Source organism: Perna viridis, chromosome 2 (genome assembly GCF_037379345.1).
Source record: "Perna viridis isolate PV_CMFRI_1.1 ecotype Kerala chromosome 2, ASM3737934v1, whole genome shotgun sequence".
In the NCBI taxonomy this organism is placed as follows: domain Eukaryota; kingdom Metazoa; phylum Mollusca; class Bivalvia; order Mytilida; family Mytilidae; genus Perna; species Perna viridis.
The window spans coordinates 22,738,708-22,756,024 of NC_142446.1; the positions used below are offsets into that span (position 1 = coordinate 22,738,708).

Genomic DNA, 17,317 nt, shown 5'->3' on the forward strand with positions numbered 1-17,317 from the left:
TAATGACAGCCGTTAGATAATTTGATAGAACACACTTCCATTGCATTTGATTTCAGCCTTGGTGGACATGAAACTTTCCGTTTGCTGAATTCATCTGTACACCATGGTTCTTGGCGAGCAAAGAGATGTTATATGAAGGCAGTAAGGCCAACATGGCTTTAAAGATTTTCACGAAAATTTGACTACAGATAAATTTCAACACGCCGAACACTTTTACCCAATTTTAGAATTTTTCTTAACTTAACGGTAGATATTTATGTGGTAACTCCTGTCTGATGCTTATCTTCTATTTTTAGTTACTGCAATGCTTTTTGATGGATCACGAATTGGTTCGATGCAGAATACCGTTAGGAACATTCATACTATGTTTGGTTCTTACTGTTCTAGTAGTGTCTGAGGAGAAGATTTTTGAAAATAATAATATTAAAAATAGCGAAAAAAGTTGAAAATGTGCAATAACTCCAACATCGCGTAACAGATTTACACATAAATTTGACCACAGAAAGATCAGACTTTGGCCACAGCTGACAGTTGAGGAGATATATATGCAACAAGTTCTGTTGACCACAACGTCTATTTTTAATAACAGTGGCCATGCGTTTTGACCGATTAAAATTCCCACTTCAGTTCTATGCATAATATCCTAAAGAACATTCGTACTAAGGTTTGTTTTAATTGTTCCAGTAGTGTCAGAGGAGAAATTTTGGAAGTAATTATAGCGAAGAACGTCAAAAAGAGCAATAACTCTTAACATGGCTTAACAAATTTACACGACATATTTAACCACTAGTAGATTTTATCATACTGAACATTTATACCCTCCCCCCATGTTAGAATTTTGCTAAACCTAACGACAAATGTAAAAAAAACACTGATGTCTGACCCATATGTTCTGTTTTTAGTAACGGTGGTAATGTGGATTTTGAAACGACAGGTCATACATTTTCTGAATGGAAAGTATTATAAACAAAAAGTCGCTATATTCATGATTCCTAACAAAATTATCACCGCCGGTGACATGAAAAGATGACAAAAACGATAACAATTTATAAGCGATCAAATCCACGTAGAAACTTTTAGTATCTCAGTTTCGATGTCGGAATTTATCTACGGACAGCGAAAGTGTCTCTAATGAGGCTGATTCATTCATCTGGCTTGACTCTTCTCCTCTGAAACTACTTGACTAATTAGAACCAAACTTGGTATGAATGTTCCTTGGGGTATCCTGCATAGAACATGGCCGCCGTTACTAAAAATAGAACATAGGGTCAGACGGTAGTTTTTCACATATATTTCCAAAACCGTTAGATTTAGCTGAATTCTGACATGAGTAAAAGTGTTCAGCATGATGAAATCTATCTCTGGTCTAATTTTGGTTTTAATTCGTTAAGTCATGTTGGAGTTATTACCCTTTTCAACAATTTTTGCTATTTTTAATGTTATTTCTTTCCAAAATTTTCTCCTTTGACACAACTTGACCAATTGAAACCAAACTTGGTATGAATGTTCCTTGGGGTATCCTGCATAGAACATGGCCGCCGTTACTAAAAATAGAATATAAGGGTCAGATAGTAGTTTTTCACATATCTCCTAAACCGTAAGATTTATCCAAATTCTTTCAATAGCTGAAATGATCCATATTAGGATTACAAAAGTCTTCATACTCCTTGTAAGAGTTATTGCCCTTGAAAGTGGAAAAATGACTTTTTTTAATAGTTTTCAGTCAATATCTTGAAAACTACGATAGATTTAAAGAAAATTTCAAGTGTTGAAAAGATCTTGTGATAGTCCTACCAAAGACTTCTTTAGTCAAAATTGTTGGACAACTTCTTGTTTAATTTATTGCCTTTGAAAGGCAAAACTGAAGAAGGTGAGCGATTCAGGCTCCTGGGAGCCTCTTGTTTGTAAAAGCGGTCATGTTTTTTCTTGGATACAAATTCTTAACTCCCATACCTATGGAGCAATCATAATTTGAACTTTCTTTGAATTTTTTCCAGTAGTTATTGTGGTGGAAAATTTGATATTTATAACATTAAAATAGCAAGAAACCCATTGTAAAGGCCAGTAACTCCAACATGGCTTCACAGCTTCGCACGAAAATTTAACCACACAAAGTTGAAGTCAAAAGCTTTATTTAAAAGTCTATGCATATAAAACACAGACTATAAATATTAACATGAAAAACAATAGTTGTACAATGACTAAAAACTATCATAGAGAAAATGAGAAAACACTCGATGTGTTTTAAAATCATTGCATCTAAAGAAATAATATAAATTAAAAATATCGATAATTCACACATTACAGACAAGCAGTATAATTTTGTGCATTTTTGCCATCCTATGTGTTATTAAGTTGTATAAATTGGTTATAATTTGTTTTCATTCTAAAATGATTTTGAGACTCGTTCCAAGTGTCAGAGGAGAAATGACTGAAATAGCGAAAAAACGTCGTAAATGGCAGTCACTCTAATATGACAACGGATTTACACGAAAATTTGGCTACAGATAGATCTCATCATGCTTAACACTTTTATCCGTCAAGATCTTGCTAAACTAATGGTTTAAAATATATATGCAAGCAACTTCTGTCTGTCCACGATGTGCTTTTTAGTAACGACGGCCATGTTTTTTGACAAATCAAAAATCCCATGTCGGTTTTATGCAGAATACAACAAGGAACATTCATATCAAGTTTGGTCTAATTTTTCCAGTAGTGTCAGGGGAGAAAAGTTTTGAAAGCAATAACATTGAAATAGCTATAAAAATAAAAACGCCGATAAGGTCAACAACACAAAAGTGGCCAAACAGATATACAATAATAGATCTTATCAAGCCGAACTCTTTTCCCCCAGTCTGAATTTTGTTCAACAATGACGGTTTTTGAGATATATGCCAAAAAACGTCTGTCTGACTCATATTCTATTTTTTATGAATGGGACCATATTTTTGACTGCTCAAAAAATCCCCACACCAGTTCTATGCAGATTATCCTAGAGAACATTCATAGCAAGTTTGTTTTAAATTTGTTCAGTAGTGTTAGAGGAAGAAGAGTGTTGAAAAAATGTTGACGACGACGGTCGCAAAAGTGATGACAATAGCTCACATGGCCCTTCAGATCAGGTGAGAAAAAAATGATTTAGTTTTGAAACATCGTTGGTGAACATAGACTGTTCAGGAAATAACGTTCATCATAAAGTTGAATTGGGCAAATAAATATAGGTTAATCAGTATATAAACGTTTTATTGTCCATGAAGAGCTCTCAATACAATTATCCTTCAATTAGTTGTTTGCCTTTTCTATCACATAATTACATGTGCATTCTTGCGATAATTTAGGACAAAAAGTAAACGAATTGTTGTTCACGATCCTTACATCCTCCAATAAGGGACTACTACACTAAAACGAACTGGGAACGAATTGCGATTTTGTTAAACTGTCATAGATCGTCAAGGGAACACACAGGCAAGTTTGTTCGGACTATGTCTATCATTCGTTTTTATTCGTGGTTATTCATAACCATTTTTGTAAGAAGAATATTGACGTAAGAAATATACGGGGTACTTATGGTGTCTGTATTGCGAAAAAAAAACGCTTTGTAGAAATGAAAGGAGATTGTTTTGCTCGATCATGTATCACTTGTAGAGTAAGTCATTCCCTTTTACAAATCTCGATACAAGTAACTAACTGGGGTAATTTCTAATAACAAACCCTACTTACTTCAAATTAGAATTCGGTACTTGTTTTATTCAAAATTGGTTCATTGGTTAGCCAGGCCAGGTTTTGCAAATATATAAAGGTAAATAATGCATAAAAATTCAAATAATATATTAATTAAGCAGTATCTACCCACATGTTTGAGAACGACAATATAACAGATCCCGAGAAACAAAGAAAAGAATCATGTACTATTCTATTTTAAAATGTCTGGGCAAGTCAAGTTGGTCCAACACGACCTTATTTAGCGGAGCAAGAAGGTATTTAAGTCCCGATATGATACTTTTTCATGCACTTGCTTTTCAACAATACAATGTGATTTAATTAGATTCATTAACTACCTGTTATCGTTTTCGATACGTATACATAACGTTGTGGTTCGTCCGGTATTCGCTTTCATATTCGCTCTGCATTCGTTTACAAAACTTTCTGAGTACGCTTTATCCGTTGCATATTTGTTTTAGCTCGCTCAAAACATCAACTCTTAATCTGAAATATGATTGGCAGGTGACTTTCCTATTTTTTTTTCAATTCGTTAACAGATCGTTCGTTCAATTCGTTGTGGTGAACGGTCAAGCTGCAGTGCGGTAGTTGACACCTGTTCACGATCATTTCTCTCGCTTAACATACTATAGTGTATATGTAATTTTGGAATTTTGGACGCCTTTAATATAACAATATTAGCATATTTGATCTTTTACATTTGATGCTTAGTAGTCATAAAATTAGATTTACCATGTATATAAAATAATGGATTTTTAGTAGTATTTAGTATAAATCTTAAGATATTAACACAAACTATGATTTCTTTTACACTGCACGCAGTGTGTACATTAATGATGTAAAAGGAAACTTTCCCTTAAATTTTCATATCCCCAAAGAGGGTCATTGTCGCACAATGAGATTTCGCACTCTTCACTATTTCCGCCTCCTCTCTCATTTTGTTAAAGAACTTAATCCTTTCTTTCCATCCTAATTTCTTCTCGTTCTTCTCGTTTTCAATCAGCAGATCAATATAGTCGGTGTCGCTGAGTGGATTTGGTCTGAGAGCAATCTCGTCCAGTTACTTGATGTATAATCTCACCTCTTCAATCATTCTTCGGACATTACTATAAACTTTTGAGAACGAGGTCTTCATATGTTCTCTAATGTGGACTTGGCTTTGTCTTTCTTGTTGAGCTACGTGATATTTCGACTTCAACTCATCATAAGATTTTTCCACTGTCACAGTATAAGTCTCAAACCGAAAATCATTGTTTGTATGATTTGTCCAGTAATATTTTTCAGGGCAAACTTCGCAGCACTGGTTGCGTTTTTTCATTGCAGAACATTTAATCTTATTACTGTTCACCGCAATATGACAAGGAAAATGGCAGGTTCTGTTACATCTTACACAATTTGTCACGTAAGTTCCAGGGTTTAAATCTATCTTCCGCATTTTGAATTCATTTACCTTATATTAAAAGTTTCTGTTAGCTGCAATGTCTGACTCATGTCTTCTCAAAACTTCCTTTTCTTGTTCGATCGTAAATAACTTGTTCACACCTTCGTGGATTTGAGGCTGTATACCTTGGATCGCCGTCTCGAGACTTTGGCCTTAGTTGCAAGACCTCTTTTTGTGAGTTGAAGGCTCTGACTCTACAGTTAGAAGATCTTCAAAAACAATCTTGAAATTGTTCTGTCCCACTTCAAAGAAAAGTCGACCAAATTGTTTCTCGTCATTTTCTGGTGAAGCAAATAGAGCTGAATTGTTGAATTTATAATGTTTCTTATATGGTACATTGGCCGCATTTAATGCATCGAGAACTGGTGGTTCTTGCCCATCGGCAAATTTTACTAACACATAAATGTTGTTTGCTACGTCCTGTCCAAATATGGACAGAGTGGCATCAAAAAGATACTTTTGTGTTGGCGTCAACCGAACCACTGGTGCTTGGGCAACAAAACAGACGGCATTTAAGTACATAACGCCTTGGGTTCCTTTTGTTGAGAAAAAATCACGTATCTGATCCACTATTTCTTTATCCTTGGGTACTCCCCATGTACCACCAAAACCTGGAGTATCAATAATGTGTAGATCATAGTCTGCAGTGCTTCCCTTTATGGAATGTATAGTATAACATGTGACCCATTCTGTCTGCGATTGAGTCTAAAAATCATATCAAAAATCCATACTATGTACCAATATGTAGTAATTTTTTGGACGTTTTTCTATCAATACAAAAAGTACCAAAGTAGCTAGAAATACTTTAGCCTCCTTTTAAGGATGTTAATTGGTCTTGATCTTTCATTTTTGTAAGATTTTCGCACTCCTCTCGTTTTATCCATTTTACAGCATGAATCTTTTTTGCTCAGTGACGCCGACTTTTCTTTTCATAATTTCATTAAACACACCTTTAAATGTTATTTGGAAAGTTTTGTTTATAATGCATACAAAGTAACAAAAGTAAATGAGCAACTCGGACTCCACTAATAATTGGGAGCATAGACCAAGTGCACCGGTAGGGTAAGCGTCCTCTGCTTTTCAAGAAACACCCGCCGAGCTGTTCATAAAAGTCAAGTCCGGGTTAGACGAAAGAGGATAGGAAAACTATGACACATTGATCAAATCAGTTGCAGATGGATACACCGTAACGATCCACCGTAACATACCAAGACAAAACCAATGGAAAATCTCGAGAAATCCTTTTCCCGCCAAAATTTCATATACTTATATATATAAAAAAAAAACGAGCATACTGACCCATCATTTTTTCTGTTGATATTTTTAACAGCATGAAAGATCTTTAAAAATATTCACAACCCTTCGAAATTCTTGTTATGTTAAAACAAAGCAGCGAACATTCTTAATAGAGTTGAACACTTTGGCTTGATTATTTCCTTTTTAAAGACAGCGAACAGTAATTATATTTCTTAATGCTCATCTCATAAATAAATCTGACTATAAAATTTCATCAAAACTCATTTTGGATTTCATAGGGAGTTGCGCTTTCATATTCCAAAGTATTCAAGTTGACTCATCTCCCTTTGAAGTTAATATTCATATTTCTGTATGCACTTTAGTGCTGTGCGGGTTTGCGTCATTGTAATACTGATTGCAGGACTTCAGTATAAGTTAGAAAAAAACTGTGAGCAAAGCTCACTTGGAGATACCCCCACTTTCCTCCCCAGAAACCCTGTAGGATACCCGAAAAAGATTGAGAAACGAAATAGAATGTGCACAATGGAATCATATAATAAAGAATCTGTGAAAGTTTCAGCGGTTTCAGATGAGTTGCGGATTAGAAGAGTCCCTCCATTTTGGTTGATAAATGGCGTGGTCCATATCTAGCATCAGGAAACCACCAAAAAGTCATTCAGAAGGAAAAACAAAATAAGAGGTTCACAATGGCATCATATAATAAAAATCTGTGAAAGTTTCATAAAAGTCAATTCATTGGTTTAAGAGGGGTTGCAGATTAGAACTGGGACGGACAAACGGACGCCATGATCACTATATACCTCCCACTTTTTAAGCGGGGTATACTTATTGATCGTTTGTACTGAGATTAAACTGACCTGGTCAACCCTACTTCTTCGTTTGCAGTCTGACAGATCTACGATAGTAAATCTGAAGTCATCTTTCCATGAAACACCGAACATGTAATGATTCCGTCAAGTAATGTACTTTTCCCAGATCCCGTAGCGCCAACCAGCATTATGGTCTTTCCCATGATTCCAACTCTCTCTTGACCTAAGAAAATTAACAATAAAAGTCTTGCTAAATAATGTTTGTTTCCTGCTTTAAATGTTTCACTGTAATCACTTTTTCTTTAGTCCTTTCTTGACATTAGCCAAACAAACACAACTTACTAAATTTGGAAAATCCATAAAATTTCATTTTACATCATGTCTAAAGAGTGATATTGATATAAACACATCAGATCTAAAGATTGATATTGATATAAACACATCATAACTAAAGAGTGATATTGATATAAACACATCATAACTAAAGAGTGATATTGATATAAACACATCATAACTAAAGAGTGATATTGATATAAACACATCATAACTAAAGAGTGATATTGATATAAACACATCATAACTAAAGAGTGATATTGATATAAACACATCATATATCTAAAGGGAAATGCATTAAATACTATTTGCTTTTGATACATTTATGTATCTAAATACTTTACCGAATGAACATTTCTGGGTCTTTGCTATGTAGTTAATACTTCGCCTTTTCCTTTCCATGGGGATTTTATAAATCTCACGGTCTATTTGATCCGTACATCTTTGTGATCGAAATTTTATTTCTTTTACAAGGGATCTTTTCGTATCAATTATAGCAGTTGGAAAACTGAATGGTCCTTCTTCTCCATCTTCATTCACTGTGCAAACTTTGAATTCATATTTAGTATCGCTTGTCAACTCTCTGACTCTCTGATTGGCTTATTGTTCTCCGTTAAAATACATTTCCAGGCTGAATTCTCCCTCGAGCACTCCCTCCAAGCTATTTTATAGTTGACAAATATCCTCTTCACCTGGAGCTTCCCAAGATAACATAATTGTTTCCGATGTGCAGTTTATGGCCATTAGTAACCCAGTGGAATATGGTTCACTAAAGTCTGAACTCGTTTCCTGATCTGCCACAGCGTACCTACCTAGTATAGATATCAATATTAAAAAAAAAACAATATCTCAATAATATATAAGTTGATTTTAATAGTATTTATATTAAGAATTATGTAGAACTATAAATAAGTCAGAAGTATTAATAATAATAGAACACTACAAATCAGAAACCATGCTATTCAACATTAAAACAAAACGCCTAAAAATTGTGATTAGTACGGAAGCATATTAGGGTCACAAAAACACCTCACTTCTTTTTGAAAATTCTATCCTTTTTTCTGTAAATTCTATAATTTTTTATATAAAAATAACACTTTTTCTGTAAAATTTATACTCTTTTTCTTTAAATTTTACACTTTTTTATGTAAAATTTACACTTATTCCTGTAAAATTTACACTTATTCCTGTAAAATTTATACTTGTTCCTGTTAGATTAACACATTTTTTCCGTAAAATTTTACTTTTCTGTACATAATTTAAAAATTTAAACTTCTCATGTTTTGACAGAATCCATGGAGTCATTCCTACGTAGGAGGCGTAGAAAAAGTGACCTTGAAAGCTCTCAGGGAGAAGAGTACAATAGCCCAGTAAACATCGTGTATTTTAAACTATTAACATATTAATATGAATATAGTGGACAATAGCAATATGGGTATCAAGTGAACCATCATAATATTCATTTATTATATGCAAAAACTTTTATTCCAAAATTCATTTATATATATCACATCATATAAATATTTTCCCTATTATCAGCGATCCCCGCCGTCCAGGAAAAACCAACCAATTATATGGTGGAAACCTGTGTCCGAAGCCAATTCGACAAATCGCTTAAAAGGATATACCCGGACATGTATATTCACATAGAAAAAATGGAAACAATAAAAAATCAAAATAGTAAATAATTTCAATACGATAATCTATATTAACCAAAATACTCATGTACTGAATCAATTTATATCGATCGTTTGAATTTTTTTTGACGCCTCAAATAATCGTCAAATTGCAAAAATAGAGGGTAAAAGAAAAGACACACGATAGAATCCAAACGTATCTAAACACAAGCTTATTGTTGTAAATGGTTAATTTTTAATTCTTCGATTTATTTTTAAATTCACCAATCTGATAAGGAATGACATTACAAATAAAACACTATTTTACACTATGAAATTTATTGAAAACATGTTGTACTCGGAAGTGTCGGTGGTAGAGTTGGTGTTTTATTGTGGAAGTATGGACAGTCATGCCTGGTGCACCCCGATGGCTCACTCTCAAAGAACAGGGAATTTCTTCTCGATTTTTCTGAAATTACGTACTTCATTGTACTACATTCAATCGGCAAAAAAGCTGTAAAATATGACACACCTAAAAATAAGCTACATATTTTTATTTTTATTATTCAGTTGTTTTATAGGTCTATATGATGAAATCTATATTCATTCATTCTAATCTGTCTGCTCTTAGGAGATAATCCACATGGAAAATCCAATAGTTTTTATTGTATATTAGTGTCATTTACAGAGCTATTTCCCTTAATTTTTTAATTCTACAGTACATTCTATATAATTTTTATCTCCCATGAACAAGGGTTATATGAAAAGCCACATGTTTCTTTATGTTTACTATGACATTTTAAACACAATATCAAAAATAAAAATATGTAGGCATTCCGACTATGAATTTTGCACGATTCTTATATTGAGTGCTACTTGAGAGCTTTTCAGTTCATCTTTTGTTTTTTTTTTAACAATTACAGCAAAACTGCAAAACATTTACAAACAAAGCAAGAGTGTCTGTCAAAATGATCACCATTTAGCAGGAAAATGTAGTAATGTTTCTTTAATTTTGATAGACTGTTAGTCAGAAAATGCAAAAGGCAACACTTCGCCCTATCCATTTTATAATGGAAGTGAAAACATTTTATTACCATTTCTTCTATTTGCTTTAATTTTTCAGGAGATAAATAATCTATTTTTATCGAGGAATAGTATTCAAACTTATTTATCTGATATCATGTTCTTGGTTTTCATTTTAATGAACTGTATAAAAATATTATACCAAAATATACCTACAATGATCGTGAGGGAGGCGATTTAGATTTTTTACTTGATTTAGGCACCGACTATTTTTAAATTGAGGGGGCCTGGGATATTTTTGAAAACAAATATTAATTCTACTTTGAAGAAAAATACAAAAAATATTTTTTCTTTGGCAAGAACAAAATTAACGAAGTTCAACAATGGAAAAAAATTAATGTTTATTCTGTTTTTCATTAAAAAAAAGTTTAGGTAGAAAACAAAAATAAAAAAGAAAAGGAGAGGATCTCATATACATATAATGAATGTATCATATACTGCCATTCAACATGTTAAATTATGTATGAAGAAGTAAGTAACATATGTCTTGAATATTAACATTTTAATTTTGTTTTTACATTAATTCAATATTTTAAACTAACTATTAGAAAGATGCTCAGATTTAACACCCATTAGACAAAGATCAGAACAAGAAAAAATGACGAAGTATTTTTCAAGAAAAGATTAACAGGGGTTAAAAAAAAACAAATGTAACAGGCTGTATTTCTACCAAAAATACACGAACTACCACTAAACATTATAACCAATTTAGATTTTATCTTTTTTAACAGAAAAAAGATAAGAATACCAGGCCGTCCGAGTATTTCCTATTGTGGTTCTCCAACGCTGTACTTGTGTAGACTTCTTGACTAATTTTTGTTACCTATTGTTATAAACACAAAGGAACTTACGTACGAGACAGCTCGGAACTTTTACAGTTTCGAAATGACCTCAAATTTCCTATTTACTTATGACATAACAAACATGTTTACAAGCATGTTCAGTAATGAACTTATTAAACCTCTACTTTGAAATGAAAAAAGAAGACTATGCTATTCCACTTTTGAGCAATGAGAACTTACTTCTTATATTAGAATTAGTTCTTTATATGATGTGCCATGGGGACAGTCTGTAGCCCTGACATATGCCACATACAATGGGGACAGTCTGTAGCCCTGACATATGCCACATACAAGCGTAAGAACTTATCAACTTTAAACACGCACAAAATAATTATGCACCGAAAGTTCGAGATGATGGCTTTATTGTCTTTAATAGGCCTTTTGTTCAGTTTCAAATGTTATTTATCATTGCTAATGAAGAACATGAACTACTCAAATTTACTTATATATTCTGTAAGTCCTCAGTAAATTTCTTCGATTTAACAATTTTCAAGGGCGAAAGGTTTGAAGCAACCAACCTACTGGGTAATAATAATAGTAAATAATAATAATAATTAATTAAATCTTTATTTCAAGAGGGTTACACAGTTTACAGGCTAATTTTCCTTGAGGCCCTCACACAAAAAAATTACAACCACTAAAAAAAGCAACTAACAAACAAAAGTTGATTTGACAATATCAACGAAGCACTTCAAGAGAATACAATATAGAACATTAAAAACAGCGAAAACAGCAACAGTTTTCTCTTTTATGATACTCCATTCATAGGTTTTAGTGTACTTCTTTATATTATTATTATTATTATTTTGATAAAAAATCCTATCTAAAGGAAATTGAATGTGTTCAATACCTGCATAGAAACTTAACCCAGGTCAAGGTGATGACGCAATAAATAGTGCTGTTGACAAAATTTGCGATCTTTTTAAAAGTACCGCTGAGAAATTATTTACATTCCGTAGAAGTTCAGCTATAAAAAGAAAATCTTCGGGTCAAGTTTGGTTCAATGCAGCATGTAAAGAAAAACGAAAAGTATTTCACAGGGCAAAGAATAGGTATAGCTTTAAAAAAATAAAGAAAACCGGGGTGATATGAAGATTTCAGGGAAGGCGTATAAGGCTGAACTAAATAAAAGTTTCAGAGATTTTCAACATAAACTAGAATCTGATTTACGGGATTTGTCGAAAAAAGATTCTAAGAAATTTTGGAAAATTCTGAAACGATTAGATAAAAGGGGGTCTCAGAATGATGTAAATATCACAGTTGAACAGCTGTATGAATATTTTAAATCGCTAAATAAGAGCGATGACGCAGAGTAAGACAATATTGAAGATTTATTAGACAATACAGAGAATAACGATATTATTGATATTTTAGATAGGGAAATCTCAGAAGACGAAATTTTGTCAGCAGTGAAAAATTTATGCAATGGTAAAGTTCCCGGGGACGATGAAGTAGTTAATGAATATATAAAAAGCACGGTACATCAATTCCTGCCTATTTATATGAAACTTTTCAATCTGGTGCTTAATGCGGGTATTATTCCAAACTCTTGGTTAACAGGGATAATTAAACCATTATACAAAAACAAGGGAGACCCAAGCAATTTAGATAATTACCGTGCAATTTGTCTTACGTCAAATCTGGGAAAAGTGTTTACCTCTATTCTTAATTCGAGACTTAATAAATTGTCAGATGAGATTGGGATTATTATTGATGCCCAGGGTGGATTTCGAAAGGGTTATTCTGTTCAGGATAGAATGTTCGTCATACATGCTTTAATTTCATTATATTTTAATTCGGGTAAAAAAATATTTTGTGCCTTCGTAGATTTTAGAAAGGCATTTGACACTGTGTGGAGGGTGGGACTTGGCGAAAACTTGTAAAAAATAATATTGGCGGGAAAATGTTTAATGTTATATTGAGTATGTACACTGATATTAAGTCTTGTGTTAAGAGTGGGGAATTAATCACTGAATTCTTTCCTTGTGAAATTGGTGTAAGGCAGGGGGAAAAGTTATCTCCCTTTCTCTTTGTCTTATACCTTAATGACTTGGAAGAATATTTGTCTGAAAACTCTGTGAATGGTTTAAAAATGTTGAGTGAAAAGGTTATGGACAACCTTAATATGTATATAAAGTTGTTTATTCTTTTATACGCCGACGATACTGTTATTTTTGCGGAGTCGGCACCAGAGTTACAAAAGGCACTTTCTTTCTTTGAAAAATATTGTACTGATTGGAAATTGAGTGTAAATGTAGCAAAAACAAAGGTTGTTATCTTCTCTAAAAGGAAATCACAACAACATGTTTCTTTTAAATTCCTTAATCTAAATATAGAAATAAAAGACTCCTATGTTTACTTGGGTCTTTTATTTAATTACAATGGAAATTTTGTCCAAGCACGGAAAAAATTGGTGAATCAAGCTCAGAAAGCTCTTTATGCACTATATAAAAAGATTCAAAATATTTCCATTCCGATTGATCTGCAATTAAAATTGTTTGATGTATTGGTTGTTCCTATTTTGACATACCCTTCGGAAATTTGGGGGTTTGAAAATAAGGCTAATGTTGAAAAATTACATCTTCAGTTCTGCAAACGTATACTGGGTGTTAGATCACAGTATCCTCCAAAAGTCGAGTGGAAAATCAGTGTGGACAAGTGTTTCATTGTTGATAGTGGCTTAATTTCAAAAACATGTCTGTCTCTCAATAAAGGCCAATGTATGTGAATTGTATTGGAGCTATAGTCGATTCGAAGTATTCATTTATTTCTAGAGCCAGATAAGTTATTCAAATGTCAACTTGTGGTAATTTTTGTTGCTTTAAAACTTAAGTTGGCCCAAGTTAATGATTCACTCTATGGCGGATCATCATCACTAGTGTCTAGGGTCCAGTTTCATGAAGAATCTCAAATTGGAAGCTTCATTTCTAAACAATCTGATCGAAGGTTGATAATCAGTTTTCATTTAATATGTCCCGAAACATTTAGTTTTCCAGTCTGTTCGTCCGTCCGTAACACTCAAGTTTAACCAATTTCTCAGAAAGTCGGATCTTCATGAAATTTCGTTCACATATTTATAATGACATTGAGTAACATCTATGCAAAAATAGGGAAATGCCGTCAAATTTGTGCCGAGTGGGACACCCGTGTCTTAAAGACACGTTCCCTTGTTACTACCATCAGTCTACAGCTCGTACTCAATCTAGCTTCGGAAATCTATTGGAAAGTGATCAATTTACAGTGGGTTAGTGAAATGATCTTACTGGATTAATATGTTTGGTTTATACAAGGAGTTAAATATAGAAGATATATTTAAATCCTTGGTTGGAAGTCCAGTATTGGTCTTTAATCATTTAAATATAAAAACTACTTCCGACCTCAATGAAAGAAACGACCTCCGACTTGTACGTTTACCTTAAAAACGACTTCGCGACCATATAATGACTTTTCCATGGATGGGAATAGAATAACTTTTTCGTTTATGTTTTTGTTTTTTGTTTTTTTGTTGTTTTTTTTTTTTGGGGGGGGGGGTTATTATTTGTTTCCCGTGCTTAGTCTCAGTATGTCTTTCAAAGAAGAGTTGCTTTTTCTAGTCATTACATGGTATATTAAGGACCTCCATCATTTTCCCCAGGATTTTAAACACAAGTAGACCTGTACAATTTCAAAAATTGTTTAACTGTCCGAAATTTTCATTATTATCTGTAGAAAAATATCTCATGTTTCCCCCCAAAAAATGCAAATTTGTGATAAAGATTAAAAAGTACAAAAATTGCAAATTTAGTTGACAATGCATTTTCGACATTTTTGCTCTAAATTTAACACTTTGAATCGGGAATTTCTGAAGAGGTACGTTGCAATCATTAGAATGACGTACTTTTGCTTTCTGTAATTTAAAAGAAAAACCGCAAAATAGCTGGAAGGGTGCTATCAGGTGAAAATGTAACTCGCTGATGTAAAAGAATAAAACGCGGCAATTGTTAACCTTATACAGCTTATTACGTCGCATTTGACATGTAGTGTTCGTAGACTAGCCAAACTGGCTTAACAGATATACCATGCTTTCACTGTTAAAGAAGTTTAGAGTCTGACACTGTTTTTGTTTAAAATGTTATTATATTTTCTGCGCATAACATTTCGGGAAAATTATCCCATGTTCTTTCACATATAAGAGTCTTTTTATTTCATCTGAATTAAAACTAAGGAATTCATCTGAATTAAAACTAAGGAATTTAATAAAAATGTTGATAAAATACATTTATTTAAAGCACTGACCATAAAATCAGTTAAAAACAAATGTTAATACATGGCACTGTCGACAAATCAAATATCAAAAACGTACGCTATAGAGGTATCTTCAATTGTGAAAGCATAGACAGGTACAATAATTCCTAGTTGCAGTTTACAGTAGTTCTATAACATAAAACCACGCAATTTATGTTTATCTTTCATGTTTTCATCGGATATTTTCATTTTCCCGCATTTTGACTATAAACAAGTGGTTTTATGTTATAGAACTACAGTTCTCAGAGGTTTTGCCATTTTTTAGATTTCTATTATTTTTAATTACTAGTACTTCGTCCTCAGGAGACGGATTGATATGAGACTTGGCTAAATTTACATAAGATTTGACGTTTTAACACTAATTAATTAATCCATTTTTGCATATTCCCGATTTCTACGTGGTCCACTCTACACATTGACGCACTACCATATAGTTAAAGTGGAGAAACGCTTTCGAACCCACGAGAGGTCTGGGAGTAGGCCAGAGCGTCAAGACAGCAGCCCAGCCGCTAGTACGACATACGCTGACCGAGTTGTTCGGTCAGGTATCCCGAAGGCTGGGTTCTGCTTAATCCCTTTTGGGATTCGGCACTGGAGACATTTTTTGTTTGAACCACCATCGAGAGGTCACAACAAAAAGCGTCTCCAGTGACGAATCCCAAAAGGGATCAGGTTCTGCTGCCTCCAACTACTATCATAATCTCCGTGAGGGGCGGTCGTGCGAGATCCGCAAGACGGGGGAAAAACATAGAATCGTTGTCTGCATCATTGGCGTCCGTAAAAACTTCGTTCACGATAACTTGACTAAAATATCTTTTAACACAGCAACTCATAGGCTGATCCCTGGGGGCGAGGCCCGCAACCGCCCACTCTAAATCAATTCGCAAAAATGAAAATAGGTTTTTTTTTGTGTGTGTGCATTGAAATGTGCTTAAGAATTTTTTTTGGGGAGGGGGGGGACCACTTAGGTGATCTTCTGGATCCTCCACTGTTCCTAAGAAAATGACGGAGAACTCTCGTTTTTGGCCATCCTCCTCAAAATAAACGAATTAAATAAATGAATTGTGTTGTCATTCGAGTTGACAGAAAATGTATGTTGTTAACCTGATTTTAATCACATTTTGAAGGTGTTCTTATTTAAATTATGCTTATGAAGTCTTTTTTTTTTACATTGTAGACTTATCATGAGCTGTTTGAGTTAAACTAAAAACCCGCATTTTTCAATCATATTTCAGATATCTCTTAATTTGTTTTCAAATAATAAGAGACTACGCCTAAAAAAATCAACCTATTTTTGGTCCAATTTTGAATTTTTTTTAATTTGATGCATTTTGAAAATACCTGTCTGCATTTTTCAATCAGATTTCAGATATATAGCTAATGAAATTCGAGTTATAAGGGGCCAAAAGGTCCATGCACCAAAGAATCTGCTTTTTGGTTAGTTTTTTTTTTTGTTCTTATTGGATTCTGGATAAAAGATTTCTATCAGATTTTTATATCTCTTACTTTTAGTTGCAGTGATCAAAGGCAAAGGTCATTGGGCATATTTTTTTTCACCTTTAATAGAATTTCAAATTTTGTACTATATTGTGTCCAAACCAGTTGTGACCATAATGAACTGTAAGTCATCCATGTGTTTAAGTGTGTCAAAAACTAATATTGTGTCAACACTTGCCCAAAGTGAACAGAGTTTGACATGCTGCGGTCGTATCATGGTTCTTTAGAACCTGAGAAAACTTCAAAGGAAAATTATCTGGCATCTTATTTTCACTTTCAAATTGGGAAGTTTTGAAAAACAATTTTATTGCATGTGTGTTTACTTAAACATGAATTGGTGAATCTGTAAAATGTGAAAAAAAAATGGATTTTAAATATCACCTGTTACTCTGCACAAAAAACATAAAGAGACTATAAAAGGGTAAACAATAGATA

At 33.3% G+C, this 17,317-nt stretch overlaps 1 pseudogene; it reads right to left on the reverse strand.

The window, feature by feature from the left end:
• Window positions 1–4,576: 4,576 nt before the first annotated feature.
• Window positions 4,577–10,155, reverse strand: LOC148624098 (uncharacterized; annotated as a pseudogene).
• Window positions 10,156–17,317: the final 7,162 nt, after the last annotated feature.